The 23,127-nt window shown below is 38.7% G+C and overlaps 1 long non-coding RNA gene across 2 annotated transcripts in view; it reads right to left on the bottom strand.

Moving 5' to 3' along the window:
- Positions 1-23,127, bottom strand: part of LOC137482044 (uncharacterized) — a 32,547-nt gene that overhangs the window by 8,948 nt on the left and 472 nt on the right. The window contains exons 2-4 of one of the 2 annotated variants that reach the window (XR_011003849.1): positions 21,954-22,041; positions 21,739-21,844; positions 15,141-15,277 (exon numbers count right to left, since the gene is read on the bottom strand). This is a non-coding gene — a long non-coding RNA (uncharacterized lncRNA). Of the gene's footprint in view, positions 1-15,140; positions 15,278-21,738; positions 21,845-21,953; positions 22,371-23,127 lie in introns of those variants that run through there. The other variant, XR_011003848.1, reaches the window with a different exon arrangement.

A 23,127-nucleotide genomic window follows, 5' to 3' on the forward strand; every position in this document is an offset into this window, starting at 1 on the left:
TTAAGAACACCAGAACATTAAAAAAAAATTATCAATTTTTGTCTATATTTTGATGTTTATAGAAGTAGCAATGAAAATACCATTAATGTCCATTTAACAGACTTAGAATAGCTATTCTCCTAAATAAGATAAAGTTATTTGCCTTAGGTGAACCCTCTCTGTTAAAATGATTGTCCTTAACCCTTCCTACTCAAACTCTCCCTAGAGTTGACTTGTATTGATTCTCCATTCTCCTGCCTCTAAAACAACTCCAAAAAAATCACACTAAAATTAAAACCTAACTGGATATAAATATAAATAACCGCTTCAGTCATCCTTAGTCCCTTTTACTCTTGTCAGCTCACAGATAATGTTCTAGGAGTGACAGAAAAATCTTGGTTGGAAGGTAGCTAGTCCAGCTTGCTGAACAAGTCTAATGTTAAAATTACCATAACATACCATCATTTTGTAGTGAAATTACCAGGCAACTAAAGCATGTGCTTACACCCAGGCTTTTTATTTCTTGCACAAAATCATGAAATTAGAAATTTTCATTGGTAGTAATTCCTATGAATTTTTTAAGTAATTTCATGTGTGGGAAAAGGGCTTAAATACTACTCCCTTCTTCACCAATCCAAAATATTCCCAAATGATAGCTGTCTGTTCTGACTTGTGCACCCTCACCTCAAGTCCTGTGAGCAGTTTTGGGTACCAGAGTATAAGAAAGACATCAAGCTATTCAAGAGTGACCAAAGGAGGCTACAAAGGCGGTGAAAGGTCTGAGGAGGCTGTACGAGGAGCGGCCGAGGGCACCTGGCCCCTGTGCCTGCAGGAGACAGAGGGCAGCCCTCACTGCAGGCACAGCACCGACCTCTGCTTTGTGGTGACCTGACAGGGCCTGAGCAAAGGCCCTGAAGCTGTGTCAGGGAGTTTAGGTTGGACATTAGCGAAAGGTTCTTCCCCCAGAGGGTGCTGGGGTGCTGGAGCAGCTCCCCAGGGCAGTGGTCACAGCACCAGCCCGACAGAGCCCAAGGCTCTCGGGCACAGCTGGGGCTGCTGGGCTGCCCGAGCAGGGCCAGGAGCTGCACTTCAGTGATTGCTGTGGGTCCCTCCAGCTCTGCGTATTCTGTGATTATATAAACTGACACTCACTCTCAGGAATGCTGTGATCAAGATAGACTCAAGCCCAGATATTATTTACAAAAGGAAGAGTAGTTTAAGACAGACATCCAAGAGAATGTACTCTTAAGAAAGAGGCATAAAGAATATATTCTTTGGAATGGGAAATAGAGCTATGAGCTTTCTCTGTTCTGAAAATACATTCGGTATTAAAACATCAAAAGCTTTTTCAAAACCACATTTTAAACTTAGATAAAGTAGTGGGTAAATCTTAATTGACTAGACTTAGTTCTCTAGAATTTAATGATACTAAGAAGAGAAAATTGAAATGGCTGTAAAACACTTATCAGATGACTGTGAAGGTCAAAACAGTACATTTCACTCTGTTTTCATGGACATTATGTAACTCATCTGAAATTCTACTCTTAAAGCAAAAAGCATTTTATAAAATTCTCCTCCTCCTCCTCTCTGACAGTTAGAAAAAGAGCAAGGGAGAAATCAGATTTGCATGGAATTAATTCTGACTCATTAAATGAAAGTTTGTAAGAATCAGTGAAACAGTATTCACCTAATACAGCTCATCATCTCAAAAAACAAATCAGCCTCCCATGTATGGCAGATGCACTGTTTCTCAAGAACCTCCCTCTGCACTCACAGGGGTCATCACTCCTAACTCCAAGTCATACATTTTATAAGCCTTCATTCAGGGCAAAGCATTAGGAAGAAACAGTATTTCATAGCAACCTGTTTCCTGCTAGCCACACGACATTTCTCAATGTAACATGAATTTACCTGTCTGAATGAGGAAGATTGAACTTTTCATTAGTCAAATAACCTTCCTCACAATTATCAAGCAAAACAGAACCATCAGCTAGTTCAGTACCACAGATGAATTTGGGAAGAGAAAACAGATGCACTAATTAGCTCTAGCAGATCCCCTGTGAGCTTCCTATGGGCCACTGCCATTTGCTGTGTGTCTTATGCCCATAAACCAGAAGCAGTGCAATATCCCTGCAGGGAGTTTGTTCTCTGCAGTAAATCATGAAGGAGTAAAATTTAGATAATAGTTCCTTTCATCACTATTATGATCTGAAATAGATCTTAATAATGAATTCATTCCAGCAATTTGTGGTATTTTTATATTTTTAGACACAACTTGCTAGTGAGATAGTCAAGTTGTGGGAAGACAAACAGTTACTTCAGCAGACCTACACTTGCACTGTGTGCAAAAAAACTCCTACAGATCATACTGAGGTGGGCATAAGGCTTTAAAAACCTGCAATTTCCTTATTTTTTAGTGTGGTAAAGGTAGAAAGAGAAAATAAACCAAATTCATCTACATATGTATATACAGCACAAAATAAACCTACTGTTAAACCAAAGGCACTCATTTTGCGAGAACTGTACAGAAGCCAAAGTCCAGGTACAAAAAGAAAAACTCTAACATTTATCCATGTGACTCTGTGATCTTAAAAATTCAATATAACACATTTATCCTATTCCTTGATATCAGCAAGGGTGGCCACCTCGTGGTGTTTAAACTAAAGAAAAATAGGAGAAACCATAAAGCTACCTCACCAAAACATTTTAAAAGCACATAATTAGACCCATGTATGTAACCATTAGAGAGAGGAAACTCTGCCAATACCAGGTAATTCAGATCAGATTTCAAAACAACTGCTTCAAGGTAAATTTCATTTTAAGTATAACCAAGAAGAAAGATATACAATAACACAAAACCTCTTGTAAACATTCTAGAAAAAAGATATATTCAGCTGAAGCCAAAGGAATTGAACTGCCTGGAACTAATTTTAAATGCATCAGACTTTCCCCCATCCCTTTTCTGTTTTTATTTCTTAGCTGCAAATTAAAATAATAATAAAAAGAAATTATAGCCTTCAGATGTATACTGGCAGCTCTGCTCTGGACAAGTGGCACTTCACGGTCTCTTCAGCCTCTTTACTGAGATATTAATACAAACAAATGGCAAATTTCCAGACATTAAATTGCCTTTATTTCAACTTACCTCGTCAGCAATAGCTTACTCTCTAGTCTTCCTAGAAGTTAGATAGAGTTTTCTGCTGTTTATGTTGCTCTTTTTGTACCTGGAGTGGGGCCAGCCAGGTCTCTTGACCTGAGAACTCCTTGTTGGTTGGGTCTTTGCAATGACTTGAATTTGGCACTGTCAAGTTTTCCCCTTCTTCACCACTACAAATCCAACCCAAGCTTACCAGACCTGCAGTCTGATCACAGCCTCAATCTAGCATTTCAGAGATTTACTGTCACCTACAGAACAATTACATCATTTGCTAAATCTTCAATTCTGTGATTAAGTAATCCTGACTTTGCAGGCCATCTTTAATGTCTCTGGTCAATACTTTCGAGGCAGCAATCTCCAAACTCCTTTTTCCTATAATGTTCTAGGGGTGCACTGTGAGGCACCTCACAGAAATGGACTGTTTCAGCCCAAATTGTGTCAAAGGTGTTTCCCAGTGGCAATCACAACAGGCAAATGCTTCCTCTCCCAAGGGCTGCAGTGCTGGGTTTGTGCTGACTGCCACCAACCCTGTCCTGAACTCCTGAAATGCATTTCAGGAGGACTTCACTGAAGTGACCTGAGGTAAAGCTCTAACTGAGGAGGGTCTCACTCTAACAGCTGCCTTGACCAGGACCACAATCATAACAAATATGCACTTCTGAAGGGAGCAAAGGTTATTTTGTAGGGCTGTGCAATGGGAGGAAACTATACTGTGCCATAAAGGGAAGGCTTCTATCTACTTCTGCATAAGAAAACAGCAAAAAGAAACAGACTCTTCCATTGATCGTGTGCTTTCTCCCACTGTTATGTGGGGTAAGATTCAGCCCTCTGAAGCAGGACCATCCAGGACATTTTGTGCTCCCCAAGGACAGTTACTAGGGCTTTGAGAATGACTTATCACAATTACAGCTCTCTGCCAGGATAAAGGCCTTCCATGAAGCAGAAGAAAGAAAGAAATAAGGAAGGTGTTCTGTCAGTTTGGATTGCTTCAGGCACATGCTGCTCTGTAACAAGCCAGGAAAACTCCTGTGTCATCTCTAAGCATGGCTCAGCTGAAAACACTGTGAGAGAACCTAACAGCAGCAAATGAGAAGTAAACAAGCCACTGGTGCTGAAGAAAAATATTTTTAAAAACCCACCAATCACAAGATTTAGAGTCAACTATTTCAACATAGGGGATGGGGGGGAGGAACAAATACATTTCTCAACTTAAAAGTTTACAGATTTGCCAGTTTTATTTCCCACACACACGTGCACACACAATTCTAGTTCTAATAATAATGTTGTTAATAAATACATAGTTGCTTATTTAAAAGCACTCTCAGATTATGACTGCATGAATCTCAACTATAGCTCAGTCTTCCTGTATAAACACCAGTCCTGTTTCTAACTGTACTTCATTATTTAAATGAGAGGTACAAAAATGTGACAAAATGTAAAACAGTATTGGGAAGTGGATGGGGAACAGTTGCTTTGCTCTTTAGCTTCTACCTTCAGAATGGAAATCTGAAGGAAAGAAAGATTGACTCATAATAGCAGTTAATGAATATATAAGTAGGCTGCAATTAATTAAGCAGATATATTGCTTTTTAAAACTTCCCTTCTGTATTACAGTTTTCCTTCTTATCTCAGTTTGCTCAGTCCAGCTCTTCTGACAGCTATTGACAGCAACAGCCAAAAATACCCCAGGCCTTCCTACAGAAACCCTACCAATACTGACTGCTAAATCCAGTGGTGCATGTCAATTTGATGACTCATGCCTCTTATTTCATTTTAATCTCCTTTCCTTTCATGTTGATGAACTGAAGTTGTACAGTGTCATTACAGCCTTCTCCCCTGCCTCTCCCCATATACCTAAAACTAAGTAGGACAAGTAGAAAAGCCCCCACTGGCTGTCGCTGGCAGCCCTGGTGCTGTTGTGATAGCAGCCTTTAACAATTTATAGTGTTTCTAAGGCTTCAACAAAAGGAACAGAGACAGGAACAACTCTCGGTAATGCCACTCTGCTTGCCACACAGTAGTAGGATTTAAGAAGGACTTATTCTGTTTTCTCTTTCCTCTTGCTTCCTTCCCTACAATGCTGAAATCTGTAGAAATGAGAAGAGTGGCCACATTTCCATTTTGAATAGTGCACTAAACAGAACCAAAATAGACATTCAAATCTGAGCCTGAAGTGCTTGATATTTGTGATATTTTTACTTTTCTTCTCAAACAAAGTAACTGCACTTGTGGCTATGATTAAGGCTGTTATGTCATTTATTTGAGGTGACCATACCAGACTGTTTTTTCATTAATCATTTAAAGGTTTTACCAGTTTATCTTACCATGTGTTTTGGCAGAGACTGGAACTCTGCTTGGACAGATACTTCTATTACACATTTCTATTAAGCATCTGCAGCTGCCTCCAACTTAAATTGGGTTTGGATACTTAAACACAGGGATATGAACTCTGAGTGCAAGAAGGCCTCTCAAATACACAGTTTCTTAAAGAGGAAAAAAAAAAAAAACCCAAACAAAAAAGTAAACCCCGAAGTTCCTAAAAATTATGGTACATCTTTCAGGACTAGTAGTGCCAAACCAACTCCTATGCACAGCTATAATTTAAGTGGTGGTGGGATCTAAAAATTTATTCTCATGCTGATTGATATTCTTTGACATTTGTGAACTTACACCTACAAATGGGCAAAGCTACAACTGTAACATGAACACAGATCTCATTCATCCAAATAAACGTGAGAGGGTAAAACTGAGTCCATGACATACTAGAGTATGGTATGTGTTTTCCAAAACCAACCAAAGCTGGTCTAGGCACTTTGACATTTAGGAATTTATACTTCCCACACTCCGTCCTTACTCAATTATCTGGATCATACAGCCACCTACACTAAGCAAGTCATGGGTGAAAGGGTGAATGTGAGAGATAAGAGCATTTCTTCACAGAAAATTTGGGTATTTGGTTTTGTGAAATATTATTTACAGTTAGTGTCTGACAACCAAATTAATTCCAGTTTTGCTTTTTTACTATGCTGCAATGAAAAACAACTAAATTCTGAAAATGTCAGGTAATTGTCAAGCTATATTTAACTACCACGTTTCACTTGTAAGGAAACATCCATTTGAATAAACAGATGGTGTTGCTATGGGGTTGCCATCACAAGTAGAAGCACACATTTAACTCTGAAAATGGTAGATACAAAGGACAAGAAAATTATATGCAATGCTGGGCATTTCTGGAAGTAAAACCATGGTTATACTACATTTTGCTTCATTCCTGCACTCAATAACAGTGTCATACTGTTAGGATCACTTGATTCCTAAGAACTACATAAGAAGTCATAGCATCAATCCTCAAATAATATCAGAAGTATTGGCATCTCTAGTTCCATTGCTCCCTCCCCCAAAATCCCTGGGAAAACAAATGTACAGTTTTGGTTACTTCCTCAAATCCTTTAGGTAGCTGGGAGTCTATTGAAAATAGATTGTCATGCTATTTCAGGAAAAAGGATGCCACTGGCCAGCTAATGGATTTAGTCAATGTTACTTAAATGTTGGAACAGAGATTTCTAAAAGCTCTCAAAATAAAGAAATGTGCAGAACATTCCAGTTCCTCCAAAGAAATGCAAATAGAAGGCCTGTTTAGATATTTATGATGCTTGACATTACTTGTATAAGGAGTTGAACTTTACTAAAACTGAACATCATGTTAGGAGAGAGGCACTGTTTTATTTCCAATAATTGCTTTAAAACTATAACAGCTAGAAATTTTTCCAGACTACAATGGGACTTTCATCTGTTTAAACACTCAAATAACATTAAATTAAATAATTTAAATGTTCATATTCCAAGTTAGTACCAAGAGGAATGAAAAGGGAAGCACGGAAAATTTCATTAGCTGCTTATGTAAGTTAATCATTGCTCAAGAACGCTGAAGATAATGTGACACTATACTTGTGGATTACTTTGAAATTTAGAAAGCGATTGGTTGTTAGATTTCATTTTGGCCTTGTTGGTATTTCACTCAAATACAGATAATTAAAAAACAGGTATAACCAATCAGTTCAGCAATATATAAAAGAGCATTTCCACAAACTACTTCTGATATGTAGAAGGACTGTGATTATTATTTACTTCAGAATTTCTCAGTGTACTAACACAAAGATGGGCCTGCAGGAAAAGTCTTTCTCCCTTGAAAATATTACCACTGCACTACTGTCTAGGAAAGAATAAAATATGGCAAACAGGAAAATTCCATTACTGTCACAATGGCCTCTTCATATTTCAATGTCAGAAACTTAGTGAAATTTAAGACAATTTATAGTATTTTATGTACAACAAGTCAACAGGAGTATGGAATTACTGAGCAAAATGAGAGCACAAAAGAAAACTGTAACAAATTAAACTGTATTTTAAAAAAACTATTGAAGTATTGATGGGGACCACATTTAAAGTGTGATACAGTAAAATCAAAATGCGAAAGGCCATGTATTGCACTGGACAGAGGTAAATATGCTTTCCTTGCTTACAACAAATATACAGTGAGAAAACTTACCCTCCTACAGATAAAACACAAATCACTATTCACAAGCTTAAATTCTGGGTTTGTTCAGAAGCAGAACATTTCTATTCATTAAAACCAGAAAATTATCTTTCTTCACTTACTAAACATCCAGTGCTAATGGTAAAGACTGGACATTTTTCTTTCAGTACCAAGTATCACAAGCTTGGCAACAGCCATTCCCACTTTCAAGGGTATTTCCTTTCTAAGGTACAATTGTTAGATTCATACTACCTGAGAGAGAAGGTATCATAAACCATTCCAATCCACAGGTAGAAAGGCCCTGGCTCAGTCCTCAGTCTGTCTAAGGACCCTGGGTAGAACAAATCCCCAAACCAAGTTGCCCATCACTTTTGTTTTCATACCTCCTTTCATGCTGTTTTGTAGAATTATGAGCTGCCCTGTGGTCTCCTTCCTTCAAAGTGTGATGTAATGCACTTTATTTGCATCACACCTGGCAGCAATTACAAAGCTTTTATATTTAAATGATAATTAAAAGAGTGTGAGCATAAATAGCTGAATGTAAGTAGAACCTTGCCAGATACAGATTTATTTCTATGCAGAAGTACTAATACAGCATCTTTTGAAGCCATAGATATTACAGTGGAGATCAAGCAGCACAATCACCAGTTTCAGTGAGATCACTGTGCCCAGCATGCAATTATCTTTCCAACATGCTCCAGATCATTACCACTAACCAGAGATTAGCACCCATGACATTTTGTCCAAAAAAATTAAGCATGCACACAGCTTCAGTCTACCTGCAAAATCAAAGCCATCTAGGAAACTGTAAATAATCTGATTTACATGCTAGATCTGTGATAATGTGTTGTAAATAGCATGTTACTGTAATGGGTATAAACTACCTTAGAACTTTCAGACAGGCGTTGATTTGTGAAGTTTTTAAAATTCTTACAGCAAAGCAAGAAGCAGCACCCTAGAAAAAGCAGCTTAACTTCAGACACCAAGTTAATGAATGCATGCAAATTGAGATTCCTCCCCACTCCTCTCAGAGGCAACACTTCCTGCTCTTGCAATTTTATCATGACTCTCACTATTTTTAGTGCTTTGCTTAGAGTCTGCTACTGGAATCACGTCTGAGACTCAGCATTAATTTTAAAAGAAAATATTTCCACTCCCCTGCATCCTGAGAAAAGCTTGAAAGTGTGAAATGACTGCAGCCTAAAGGCTAAAAAACGAGAAATAATACAAAAAAATCAGGGTGGGTTTTGTTTTGTTCTTAAAAAAGCTCACAATATCTAAGCTGACTGCCTGAGTGGCAGGAGCTGGATAATGCATTGATTCCTCGTGGCTGACTGTTCCTCAGAATCTTCCCAGAGCAGATGTAAGGCATATCAGCAGTTTTACATGGAAAAAATATGCAATGGCACTATCACTGCTCTTTCTGTGCAGTGGACATTCTTACTCTTCAGAATACCAATACAGCTTCTCTTAAAAGTCATACTTTTAAAGAGAACATTTGACCTTTTGAACTAAAAAGAAATATTATTTTGTGCACATATTGTTCTTGGTTTCTCTTCTCTGAAAGCTAACTCTTCTGCAACTAAGAGCATTTTGCTTAAGAAGATAAACCCAACAGTTAATGTTATCTGCAAGAAATATGTAAACACATGTTAAGGAATAGAAAATCAGGCTTCTTAGGGGAAAGATGATGCTTAATATTCACATTTACACAGCTACTTGCTTTTAATTATACATGCAGTTGGAATCTAAAATAGAAAGTTAAATAGATTATCTGCTTTTATCTTAGACTATTGAGAGGCTTTTTTGAAAAGGTACCGCTAGATGGTGCAGGAGTTTAAATAATTCATAAATCCACAGCTAGTCCCCTGCCTCTTCTCCGCCCCAGCCACAGCAAGAGACAACTCAGCACTGCCAAGCAAACAGAGCTTCTGTGATTTGCATTTGGCAAAATTGCTGACTTTGGCCCTAGAGGCAGTAACTCGCTCCCTTCTTTGGTATTTCTTTCAAAGAGGAGGAAGTATTTGGTCGTCTGAGGGAAAACTGGTTGCTCAGTGGCTGTGACCTCCCTAAGGGTCTGGGACTTGGGAGCTGGGGAGGAGGGAAGTGACTGACCGACCACTGCAGATCAGGGTGGACAGAATGCTGTTCTTGATTGTGAGAAAAGGCAAATTCATCTCCCTCCTCTGCAGACAGACTAAGTCAGCAAACCCAAAAAACAAGTCTCAACCTCACTGCACCTCAGTTCTCATCTGGAAATAAGTTCATGGAGTTATTTGTTAGCACTTCCAACCTCAGAGGGATGCTGAGAGAAAAAATACATTTAAAAATTATGCCACGTTCCAAAATGATGAAGTATTTTAGTATATGTATGATGCCTTTACTGGTGGTGAAGAATGACTGGATTTTCATTTTAATAATTTTGGTTAAACATTTAACAAGAGTACCAGGAACCATTTATTACAAATTAAGTTAAAATGATATATAAAGCAAAATGTCTTCTCCAGTTCTAGATGCACAGCATAGGAAGATCTGAGCTTACTTTGTTCATGACCAGCAGAACTAGAAGCCTAATGTGCAAGCTATTCCAAGAAATATTTTTTAATGATCATCAGTAATGAGATTATAACCAAAGTTTTGCATAATATACATTGAAGCCTGTAAAAATAAAGTAAGTGTTGGATAGGTGACATTAGGAGTAAGCCATGTAGTCAAGGTAAATTTTCTATCAGCCAGTAGACGTCAAAGAGACTAATTATTCAGGTATGCAAGATAACATGGAAAGCACACACCTTCATTGCACAGGAAAGAAACCTCCACCCAGCCATGGCTACCCACCACGTGAACCTAAAAACCCCCCAAAACCAAACAAAAACCTGCTGAGTAACACACACCTACAGGGTGATTGTGACTAATATATTAATAACTATGACCTGAAAACCAAGATAACTGAGAAGATTCTTCTCACTCTGAATACATTCATGGGATAAAATTTCCCCAGGAGATGACAGGACTTGTGACTTTCATTATAGGAAAGAACATTTCTTGGATATATATTATGCATTTAGCTGTCAAGCCTTTTACTATTCTAAACAAAACCCCACAAAATCAGTCATCAAGTCTGTAACTCTGCCAGATTGGCAAAGAGAAACTGAACTGACAGTCTCAGAAAAGTATGACAGGATTTACCAGGAATCAAACTGCCCAGAAGGGATACCAAGTGTGCCCTTTTCCCCTTGCACTGCACTGAACAGAATTGTGTAGTAAACATGCCAACAATTTAAAAACAAACATGAACACAGCTGTTAAGAGATAGAGTAGAAATCCTACAATGATCCAGCAATAGCTTGATTATTCATGGAAGAAAATGAAGATCAATAATCCAGTTACAGTCAAATTTTTCTCATACACCACATAAATTCTTTATACAATGGAATAAGGTAGCTATATAGTTACTAAAGAGCTTCAACAGTGATGTAGCCTCTTTTGGCTGATACTATTCCCATAGGGAATAAAAGAAAATCTTTTCACGTGAGAGTGAGCAGAAACCACAAATCAATACTGAGGTCGCATCTGCAGTACAAGGACTTCCCCAGCACAGCACGTGGTCTGTGGCACTGTGAAAGGCCTGTATCACCACAGCAGCAGAGCTGCAGATCTGTACTGAGAGCAGTTCATCCTGAAATGAACTAATATACCTCTCCCTTAAGTGCCATAGGGAGAGCTGGCCTAACCACATACTTCCATGTGGCAAAATTATGTTTACACTGGAGGGTTTGCTAAGACAGGTATTTTACCAGGCCAAGTCTAAACTTAAATCTCCACAAATGCAGCTACCCACTATGGTTATTGAAGTGCCACCTTCAATATCTCCATCTCAGGGTACTGCTTAGGGCACCTCCCTAGCTCAGCCCACTTCACTTCCTCTGAGGTAGAGGATGAAGTCATTTCAGCAAGATGTGTCCACTGTAAGGACATCTAAACTGGATGAGAATCCTGTTCTATTCATTTCCTTCTCCTCTCCTAACAAAGCTCTTCCACTTGGTTGCAAATTTGGCCTCCGTCCTCTTTGTTCCAATGCTGCTGCAGACAGGGCCACTACACAAAGTAGGGGACAGGTTGAAGAGAAACCAGGAACAGGGCCTCTAGCCCACTCTGAATCCCAGCATCAGCTAGCCCCAAAATCTGCTGTGGGAAACTCACCTTGGTTGCCCTGTGAGCATGACTGCTGGCAGCTCTCTTTTCAATCCAGGCTATTAATTTCATTATCAGCCTCCAAGCGACAGAATTTTAGTTCAATTTTTCCACCACAAGATGATGCTTGTGGCCATTCTGGACAGCAGCACAGATACAGGTGAAACAGGGTATTTTACAGCATAAATTTAACAGGGTAGAAATCTATTTGGATTTAGATGAAATGTGCTGCTTTGAATTATTAGTTGCTTGCTAGCATAGGTAAAATATGCTGTTTAGTCTGCTAGCTCTGCTGCGCTTGTAAAAACTGCCTCAGCCGAGAAGAAAGAATGTGAATTTCCAAGCTGAACAGATAAGAGAGGCCCCTTGAACTGTGAAATGAAGAGAATAAAATCCAGAGCTGAGTCTGCAAGAGATGGACAAAGTGACCAGACAGTTCACTATACAAGGACAGTTCTCTGTACTAGGACTAATTGCAAGCTGTAACTCGAAACCAGTAAAATGAATATTCATGAACCCATTGTGAAATTCTAGGCATATGTACTAGAAGGAAGAATAAAAAAGGATTGGGAGTTCTCAGGGGTGCACACGTCCTTTGAAGGGGAATAATCCCCACGTGTGCCCAGTGCTGCAATAAACATACCGGCTTTACAACTTTTACAAAGTTGTGGAGTTTGATTCTTTTTTCCACAATTCACAGGTGTGACCCAAGCTGACCAAACCTTGCAACCTAAGAGAAGCTGTGTCAGAAAGCATTGCATGACAAACTCCAGGTCAACCCACAAGGAATTACATACAGCACATTAAAGCAAATAGAAGCCAGGTTGTGGCACCTATGCTTTTCCTGGATCCTCCCATCCTGAGAACAAACACAAGACAGCAGAAAAAAAAACATCTGTCAGATAAGCCACTCTTGAGAAATCTGCTGGCTAATACGCAGCTGTCACAAAAGCAAGCAAGGAAACACTGCAGACAAGACAATTTCCATGCCAGTGTGTGCTTTGCATAAGGCTGAAAATAACAGTGACAAGCCATACAAGAAGAGGAAATGGCCCCAAGCTGCATCAGGGGAGGTTAGACTGTGACAACCAAAAGTGCTGTCAAGCACAAGAACAGGCTCCCCAGGAAAGCAGTTGAGTGACTAGCTCTGGAGATAAAAGACTCAATGTGTACAGTAAAAGCGAGATGTGGGACTTTGGACATGGTTTAGTGGTAGACTGAGCAGTGCTGGGCTGACAGTTGGACCTAATGGTCTCAAAGGCCTTTTCCAAGCTAAACAATTCTATGATTCCGCAACGGAGACTACGCTGGGTTCTGTAGGAAGCAGAGATTTCCAAAGCATGTATTGCATATCCAGTCCTCTGATTAAGTTCATAGGTCCTAATCAGGGAAGATACTAAGTGTACATTTTTCAGCAGATATTTGCAGACTTGATCCCTCTGGGTGCCCAAGAACATTCATGAGCTAAAATGCCAATCTAAATGAGGAAGATTATCTTTATGATTAAGGCTTATGTACTCACATGGCACCTCGTTCTGTAAAGGAGATTACATCGAGAAAATATTTAATTTAGGAAAAGCCCTGTGAGGCACAGAAGATCAGTTCCACAAAAGGAGTACAAAAATGAAGATCAAAAAATTACATTATATTGCTTTTCACCAAAGCAACGTCTAAAAATTAAAACTAATCCTATTCCCAGGCTAGCACTCTCAACAACTTTGTCTTCTCTGAGGCAGGAACAGTCTCTTCTTTTTGTCTACATTATTTCTTTACTGTTAGAGTAATAAGACTGGAAGAACACTGAAATATATGCACAGATTCTATCCAAACTGCACCTTTTCTCAAAGTATTAAATTCTGTGAAATGTGTAGGCTAATTGAAAGATGGCATGATCAAAATTTATGTCATTAACTAGGATAAAGCAAGGTCAGACAGCATGGCTAAAAAAATAATCTAAAAAGCATTTTCTCTTTTAACCAAAAACTATACAACTTTTAGATTGTCTAAAAGTTCGGATTTCAGGTACATACAGGCACATTTGTGTTGTCACGAGTGTAGACTTGTAACAGTTATCTAAACAGACATCAGAAGAGGCAATTGAAAGTGTTCCCTTATCTCTTTCTTTCTCACACAAACACACTTTTCCTTTCTAATCCAAAAGTTTTCTATTTTCTAATAAAAAACACCACAAAGTATTAAAAAAAAACATGGAAAGAACTGAACGAATGCATAATTTGTCTGGAAAATGACTTCATTTTAGTTATCCTAGTAACTTTAAAAGAATTATTTTCCAAGTATAGGCATAAACTGATGAGCTCCCATTGAAAGAATGTCTAGTGTATTCTCTAGTTTAGTTAAATTCTTGTGGAAGAAAGCAGGAGGACTGCAGAGAAAACACAGCCTGTTGTCCCTGTCTCACACCTTTAAAAAAAGCTTATGTGACTCTGACTTGTCGGTCACTGAAATGATCCGATAGAGAGAAGCAAGCTGAAATCTTGACCCTTTTCTGATGTGGCTGCTCTCATTACAGTCATCCTGCTAGCAGAGACAAGGGAACTCAGAGCAAGCAGAGCCATCCCTCCTTTAACCACCAGGTGAGTGGGTTTATTGCATCCAGACAGGTGCTAAGCTAAAAGCCCTGGTGTTCTTTAGGAAGGACACATTGAGCTATTCTTGCATTACTAAGCAGGCACTTGCCCAAGAACATTGTATTCACATAAAAACATAAAACTCATTTTGCAGTAATTTATAATTCTGCAAGGTGACAAAAACAAACTAACTTTGCTCATTTCATAAAATGAATTCGAAATCTGCAGGAGAAAAGACAGCTGAAATTGCTTGAACAACATACATGTTTGAATACAGCAAACAATAGTTTTTAACTTAAAAAGATAATGTTCACTTTGTCACCATTGCTTTGTGATTTGCTTCAAAAACAGTGCTGCACAAACCAAATAAAACCACACAGAACCTGTAATGTTTGAATTTTGACACAAAATTGTTCTTCCTTTCTAACCAGCAGTACTGGTCTTGGTGATTATTTTAGTCGTGCTTTATTCATTTTTCCTCTTGAGAAAAACAACTTCCTTTTCCTTTTGCTTCCAGTAGCACTAACCTATAAATTCCCATTAAAACTCAAATTCTGTGTCTCAGTAAGATAGAGATTTGGACAGATGGGAGTATGTGCATATAGGAAACTCATTTCTAGCTGAGGGAGACTCTTCAAGGATTTACAAAAGGTAACAGGCTTTACATACCTTATGCTATACATACCTGCAGTGTCAGAGGCAGCGTCTAGTCCCAGCATTCACTGGAAGACAGAAAAGGATTTGTTACTATGGATGAAAGTTCTCCCTCACAATGCCATCATGTTGATACTGCTCAGCTCCTCACTGGAAACCACTGACAAGCTATAAAGAAACATAGGGAGTAACTAGCTCACATTTAACTAGTAAGACACATACAGCTTTTTCACCACACAAGAGTGTAATTCTATCAACTATCATGTGACACTGCTCAGAAGAGGCATATTATCTTTATACATACACAATATAATTAACTTGAAGTTCAGAATTAGTAACTGGCGAAATGTCTCACACTCATTATTTGAATCATCTGCTGAAAACAATGGAAGAATTTGAAGTACAGTTGAACTGTTCACCCACAGTTGAACAACAGGGGTAGTCAATGGAATGTAGCCAGTTTCCTGAGCTGTAAATTAACTTCAGTTTCATTAGAAACACAAGGAGAGAGTGGAACAGTGTCAGAGGCAGATCCTGCAATATACTGGATTTGCCAGATCCTCTCTGTCAGCTGTCAGACAGAAGGTGTTGCTGACACAGCCAGTAATTTGGCAAGGCTATACCTACTTCAAGTGCTTGTCTAATTTAGTCCCACTGTTAGGCCATTTGGTGGATGTTGAGGGTTGCAGAGTCCAGCACTGCACTCTGGCAATTTTTCATGGATTCTGAAATTGAGAAGAAAAGCAAACAGTGCTGAGATGACCCTGAAATACACAGGAATTTTTACAAGTAAGACGTGCTTCAAGTGCTCCTCATGCTTCAAGTGTTCCTTTTGAGGTGACTTGAAAACAAGGAGTTGCTTGGGTTTGGTTGTTTTTGATTTTTTTTTTCTTTTCCTGAAGACTTGTATCCTCCCTTCAGCTTTACTCACATTGCACTAAAAATGATGGAGTTGCAAAGTGGGACTTGTGCACTTTGCAGGCATTATTTACATCTGCAGTTGAAACTTGGCATTCCATCTAGAAGGTTTTGGCCACGTTGGCAGTTTTAAGCATACACAAAGTATTAGTAGTGAACAAAATTGATGGCCTGCAGATAATCCCAAATTAATCATTAATGGAAGCTCCAAACACAGCTGGAAACCGAAACACTGAAGAAGCAATTTACAGCAATCCTCTTATGGAGGAAGGAAAGAAAAATGGACTTCTACCATCATCCTAGAAAAGATAATCTTTTGTCCTGTCTTATAAAACTCTACAGACTACCGAGTATTTAGCATTTTTTCCTGGGTTTTTAGTATCTTGTTTCAAACAAGAAATTTTCTAACCCAGTTTTCAGCTCACCACACCTGTCATGGAGGTAATAGAACCATGGAGTGTTTTACATTCAAAGGGTCCTTAATGATCACCCAGTTCTAACCACCCTGCCATGGGGAGCTGGAACTAGACAACTGATACCTGACCAGCTCTCCACATGCAGCACTGCTGCCTTCCTCTCATGTCTCTTCTCTAATTAATGCCTCTCCTTATCTTAATTTAGGTCTAATCCCTGAATTCTAATGCTGCATTCTTGATATATTTGCCTGTTTCTTCAAAAGACAAGAGTCACTAATATCCAGTGAAAAACCTCATCCCTCAGGCTATTAATTGATAGAATAAAGTTAAAGAGAACATGGAGCCTTTCTGATTTTTTTTCTTACAGTACTCACTCAGCTGTTTGCTCACAAAAACTCTGGTATCAATTCCAGTGGTAAAAGCTCTTTTCAGTGTATTCCCTTCTCAGAAACTCAGTTGTTTGTTACATATTGCCCAGACTCTTTTGGGGTTTTCCTGCAGTCACAGCTGCAATTTTTCCGGATTGCTGCTAACCTAAAGATCAACCACTATCTCCTCTATGAAAGTACACAAGGTTGTCAAGTGTCATTAGCAGGTGACAAATTCAAAGCTACAAAAACAAAACATTCACTGGCATGCTCATATGTGAAACTGTGCACACAGTCCAGCCACCTTCCCTCACAGCCACCCAGTATTCATAATTTTAAAAACAACTTCAATATGGTAATGGTGAGTAAGAGCATCAACATCACCTATTAATCTCTACCAATCTGAGGTGAGAACACATATCAAAAGCATATGATTCCTTAAAGCCTGGAGGGATGCACCATGAGAAAACCTTTTCGGAACCCAGTGTGTGCATTTTTAACATTTTTATCTCTTATTGGCAAGCATTTCATTTACCATTACATTTGGTCACTTCTGGTGCTTCAAAAGCAGGAGAGTCAGCTCTCTCTGCCTGGTAAAATCTGTGTCACTCTGATTCCTGTTAGAGCTAACCATAATTTCAACATGCTTTACACATAGGATGAAATAATGGCAAAACTGTAGCTCATATCCAGACTGTAGCTCATATCCTCCTGCGTGTGAAGGTTTTCCCTCTTTTTTGGCAAAGACAGTTTAGTCTGTGATATGTATTTTTTATTCAAACAAACACAAGCACAAACACCACATTTCCTGACCCAATTCTTTTCTACAAGTTAAACATTCACACTAGTGAGTACATATGTGCCTATCAAGTCTTAGCAGTAAAAAGACACAGCCATATTGCTGGTGAGATCTATGGTTCCAGTTACACTAACGGTCATATAAGAAAAAATATAAATATATATTTTTAAAAAAGGAAACAACAAACCACCAAGCAATTGATTACCAATACTCTTCATTTTGTCCTGCCCATTAGCTTTAGCAATGGTAGCTAACACCTTGCGTCAGCAGCAGGTGGACAATGCCACCTGTATTCTAGGAACTGTGTCCCACACTGGCACAGCACAGGGCATTCTGCCACAGTATCAGTCCGGATTTACACATCAGTGCTGGGATCTCACCATTTTAAATGTGGAACAGTGTAGCCCTTTTTGCTGTATCATTTCCAAGCAGTTTCCAGGAGATCATGAACCATAACCTTCCTGAAATAAAGGAACATTAGTGCTCTTAAAGAACACCTTGTTTCAGTATGGAATCTATTGTTTGCTGAAATATACCCTTGCAAAGGTGGTAGTTTTCTTGGCATTCTTTTTTTAGCTTTGTTTTTTATAAGTCTACATGGCGAAGATGGAAGGGAAGAACAGTTCCAACTTACCAGCTTGGCTGAACCCAGCCTTTATTGTCCAAGAAGTGTTCCACAATTAGTCAAATACACATTTTGCAAACATTCTAATTTTTTATGCTCTAGCATGTGGCAAAATCTTTCTAGCCTAACCATTTTTACATATACACCTCAGGAGTCTGGTATGGTTTTAGTGACAATTCCAGTGGTTTTTCTCTGAAACAACCTGCAAAATTTCATCTCAGTTGTGACTAAGAAAAATAGCTTGAATAATTTTTTAACTGAAAATATATTTTATAGAATCATGTCACTCTTCTGCAAGCTGCCTAATAACTAGAGATGCATATATTCAAATAGTTATTTTTATTTCATAATCATAAAGACAACGGCTCTATGACTTTCAATTGCCAACAGAGTCCAGAGATGAAGTGATTAATAGCTACTTGTGACAACAGCAAAATTGCTTTAAAAAGGTGGGTGAAATATCCTAGAAACAGCTATTCACAATAGCAGCATTAGACAATACTGAAGTAATCTAAAGACCAGCAAATCACTGAAACACTCTCACTCAGGTGTATGGACTATTCCAACCAGAGAAGTTAAGACACTGCACATTTTTAGCTAATATTAGAGCAAACTTCAGCTCAAAGGTTCAGGTAAAAACTATGAAATTATCCATTTGAAGTGAAACACAAACACACTTCTCTTTTTCCTCTCCATCTAATTTCAGTAAGAGTGCTACAATTCACACACTCCCACTCACATTTATTGCCACTGTTATATAACAACCTCACCACTGAAACAGAGAACAGGCAGAAGTAGAAAAAAAGACTTCATCCAAATCTAGGACTGAAAATAACATGAAGATAGGGACCATACCAGTGTCGTGTATTTTTAAGACCAAACTACTACTCCCCTTCCCACTGTTGAATTTGTAAATAAGGTGTTTTACCACAGGCCTAAATTTTGGTAGTTCTACAAAGCACACAATTTGCCTAAAACAAGTGCCAAAACCATGGAGAATAGCATCACTTTATAGGCAGAAAATGCACATCAGAAGGTTAGAAGCTATTGGGTTTTTGGGCTTGTTTTGGGGGGTTTTGTGTTGTATATTTTTTTAGTAAGAACAGTAAATAGAAATACATTTGCCAATATGACATCTAGCACTACATAACCAGCTTTGTTCACAAAGATAAGCTCAGTCATGCTCATTTGCGCACACTGAGAAGCACGACCTTCAGTCAGCTAAAACAATATTTCAGTCTTTGGACAATAAATGCTTCTCAAAACCCAGAGGAGCTCTTCCTTGGCCCCCTCTGCACAGGCAGGACACACCAGCATATAATAAGTGCCAGAAGAAAGATGCAATTGCTGTCTGCTGCATTAGCACCACTGATGCAGCACAGAACTGTTCCAGAATACAAGTCCACATACTGCAGCACTGATTACTTGGAGGTGGGATGCTCAAATACCTCAGTGGTTGTAGACCTCAGCTGTTTACCTGCTATACAGAAAGCTTCTTTTTTGCTATTGCTAACCTTTTCCCAGAAATAGTTTACAGCAGTATGGAAACATCACAGACAGACAAGCTGTAGAGACATGTTATAAGCATTAAAAGAATGAAATAATAAGCAGTAAAAACCTTAAGGATTTTCTCTGGCATAAGTGCAGCTAATGTTTCTTCTAGCTTTGTATAAAGAAGCAGAAGTGTCAAGTGTATAGGAAAATTTTAAAGGGTGAAAATATGAAGCAAATAGATCACCTGAAATAAGGAAAAAATGGTACTACTCTCCCCACAACTGCATTTTCCCCTACAAAGTAATTTCATGTCTTCTGCTGTGAACATATGACACAAAAAGCAGGGCACTCAAACTATTATAAAATACTTGGGTTTCTTTCCAGAACTGCAGCCAGAACAAGGGCAGCACATGGCAGGAACCTCACACAGAGCTGAACAGCCCACAACAACAGTTCTAGATAACAATCTAGATGACAATCACCCTTCCCCCATTGATTCTTTGTGCAACTTCCCTTATAATGCACTCTATGAGTGTGAAGGTAAGGAGTGCTCTGGGTGAATCCTCCAAGCATTGAAGGAAAATTTACTGAACTCAGCAATACCTATTCAGCAACTGGATAAAGTCCCAGCCCAAAGTATTCTTAGGCAGCTGTGGGACATTCAAGGGCAACTGTCACAGCATAGACCACAGCACACGTCATAGTCGAGATGACCACAATACACAGAGCATCCCCATAAAATTCCAGAGAGCTTCAACCCAGCGTAACACCAGAAGGCTTTAAGCATTCCCCCATGCACAGTAACACCATGCCTCATCAGAAAGCTTCAAGTATCTGCCCATACAGAGTAACACCACACCACTCCAGAAGGCTGCAAGCATCTGCCCCTCCTGTTCTTCAGCCCAGCCTTTCATACCCCTCACGCTGATGCACTGCACCTGTGTTCCCTCTGTTCCCTTTGGTGGTTGGTCAGTGCTCCTGGGCACTCCATGGCTCATTGCTGTCAATTCTGCTCACCTGCTTCTCACAGCTGTGCCCACTGGGGATGAGGCTGGGCTGCAGCCCCACTCCCAATCACCACAAACTGTGTGCCTATAGGCAATCAGACCAGGTTTAGGTCTAGACATATTCAAATATTTCTGGGCAGCCAGAGAGACATGAAAGCAACAATCTCCATTGGACATGATCTGTGTGTCAGCCCTCACTCTGTGCATGTGTCTGTGTATTGTGGCAGACTCTCTACTCATGACCAAATTGAACTGCACAGAACACTGATAAATTGATAAAGTTCTAGCACAGAACAGAAACACCTGAAGTTCAGAATACTATCTAGACAGCTGAAAACAAGGCAAGAAATAAAACTAACATGCTTTTAAGGGAAAAAGATAAAAACCTTTTTCAGTAACATTTGTGTCTATTTCAGGAAGTCCCTTATCTCTTAAGAAACAATCTCTTCAATAAGACAGTTATAATGGGGTTTTCACTGTGGGAAATGTACAAAATTAAATCCATTCCTTTTGGTTCTTTATTCCTGTAGCCCTGAACTCCTCTATCATCTGTCTATAAGAGGTTTTTTTTCTGTTTTGTTTATATTTCCCATGATGTATGAAGCAACCCTTTTCTAGAAACAGTGCAGCATGAGCTAATGTATTTATAATCCCCAGTATCACTGTGTTTCCTTTGTGCTACGTCCTTCAAGAAAAAAACCAGGTTTTTTTCCCCAGGACACAGTCCAGCTTACAGTGTTGGGCACCACAGTCAGAAACAGTGCCAGACATCTTTCCGAGCATCATGATATTTATTTGTCTGTCTCTTCAGCAAACTGTATAAGGTGAGTAATGCCTTATCACCCTATTTTGCTTTATTATACCAAATGTAATTGAGGAAACTTGTTATACTTTATGAGCAGTGTTCAGCTTTTGTGTAAAATTTCAAGTAACCAATATTATCCTATAGACTATATCTCAATTATGATTGTCTGCTTCAGCTTTTTTCTAAGCCATACTTACTTATGCTCTTCAGTCCAGCAATTTTGTCTTGGATCAAAGCAGAAATCCTCTGACCTCAGTAAAAGTGCACCACGGGTCCAGAAAGAGCAGAGCAATGAGTCTGCAGCTGTAAGGTGAATAGCGTAAGGCAGTACTCAGTTAAATAACAGGAACTGGTATGCATGCAACAAAAATTATTGTGGTTTGATATTTTACTTACTGCTTTTTACTGTTACCTTTTCATGTCCTTTCTGAATCAGCTTCAGATGTACTGCATGTAGTGCTTTCAAACCATTTGTCACAAACCAGCAATGAAGTACAACTCTGAAAGGAAAATTAATTAACATCCAGCAGTTTCTTCAAAGATGAACTTGACCTCTCTCTTGTCATCAAACTGACCCAAGACTCTGCTAGTGGACATGCAATCTCAGCAGCTTGTAAAGATACAGCCTGAACTGTTAGACAGTACAGGACTGTGACACATAATTCAGTTGAAATTAAATGGAAGCAAACAGAAGCAGAAGTCTATAATCACACAGTTCCCAGTTTCAAAAAGCAGAACCTGCACAAGACCATGTTCATCATGTTAAAGTTTTACAGATAAAGTGTACATATACAATATACTTATATTTGCATAAGTTTTATTTATTTTGAAACCTCAATACTTCCTCATTCCCACCTTTGCTTTGTTCACTTTCCCACTCTGGAGTATGTGCCAAAGACTCCATATAAAAAGAACACTGAACTTCTGGTTTCTGAACATATATAATGAGAAAGCTATAATGAAATTTTCCAAATGTTTGTTGGTAATTTTAAAACTATATATCTCAAAACTTTAAGCCAAACAAAATCCCATTGCTTTTAGGTATCACAATACCAGCAGAGACAGTAAAAAAAAAACCAAAAAAACTGAACAGCCAAGAAAATGGAATTGTAATTTCTTCTCAATTTCTGTCATAGTTCAAAGGAAATACTGATTTTAAAAAGAACAGTTATTTTGAAAAGAGCCGTTACTACTTGACACAAATAAAAACATTCCTTATGTGAACACAAATGAAAAAAGTGGAATACAGTGGCTCACAAGAGGATACTGTACCTTACTACAAGATGTGTACTTGACAGCAAATTACATACAAAGTATACCTAGGAAAAATTTTGCTTAAATAGCAGTCAGTGAGCATATCACTAATTTTGCTTAATAATACTTTATTACATAACCAAAAATTAAAGAAAGATCAGAGCCAGTAGTAAGTATTTTTAAGTGTGGGGCCTACAAAGTAATTTTACAGGCCTCATGCAGGGTTAGGTACTTCTCACATAACTAATCCATCTAATCCAAATAACTCTGGAGAGAGGCAGCAAGCTGATTCACCACAGGTTTAGGTTACCTATTACCTATAAACCTGGATA

This window comes from Anomalospiza imberbis, chromosome 13 (genome assembly GCF_031753505.1).
Source record: "Anomalospiza imberbis isolate Cuckoo-Finch-1a 21T00152 chromosome 13, ASM3175350v1, whole genome shotgun sequence".
Classification (NCBI taxonomy): Eukaryota; Metazoa; Chordata; class Aves; order Passeriformes; family Viduidae; genus Anomalospiza; species Anomalospiza imberbis.